Source organism: Acanthisitta chloris, unplaced genomic scaffold (genome assembly GCF_000695815.1).
Source record: "Acanthisitta chloris isolate BGI_N310 unplaced genomic scaffold, ASM69581v1 scaffold1610, whole genome shotgun sequence".
Taxonomy (NCBI): Eukaryota; Metazoa; Chordata; class Aves; order Passeriformes; family Acanthisittidae; genus Acanthisitta; species Acanthisitta chloris.
Genome location: NW_008653127.1, coordinates 27,819 through 28,155, shown reverse-complemented (window position 1 = coordinate 28,155; position 337 = coordinate 27,819).

Genomic DNA, 337 nt, shown 5'->3' with positions numbered 1-337 from the left:
CACGGCCGGTCCCTGTCCTGGCGGGACAGAGCTCACTCACTGCGGGTGGGATGGAGGGCACAGGGTGTCACAGCTGGTGGCTGTGTCCCCATCCTCCAGCCCCTCAGTGCCATAGTGGGGACATGGGGCTGCTTGTCCTGCTGCAAGGATGTGGCAACAGGACAGGGTCCCCCCCAAGGTCCCTGTGGACCCTATCCCTGCTCCTGTGGTTTGGGTAGCATTGCTGCCCCAAGGGCAGTGCTACTGCAAGAGGTCAGCCTTGACTGCACCTTGGTACCCTCCTGAGAGCAGAGCCAAACCTCTGGAAATGCAGGAGAGGCTCTGGCTGCAGCCCTGG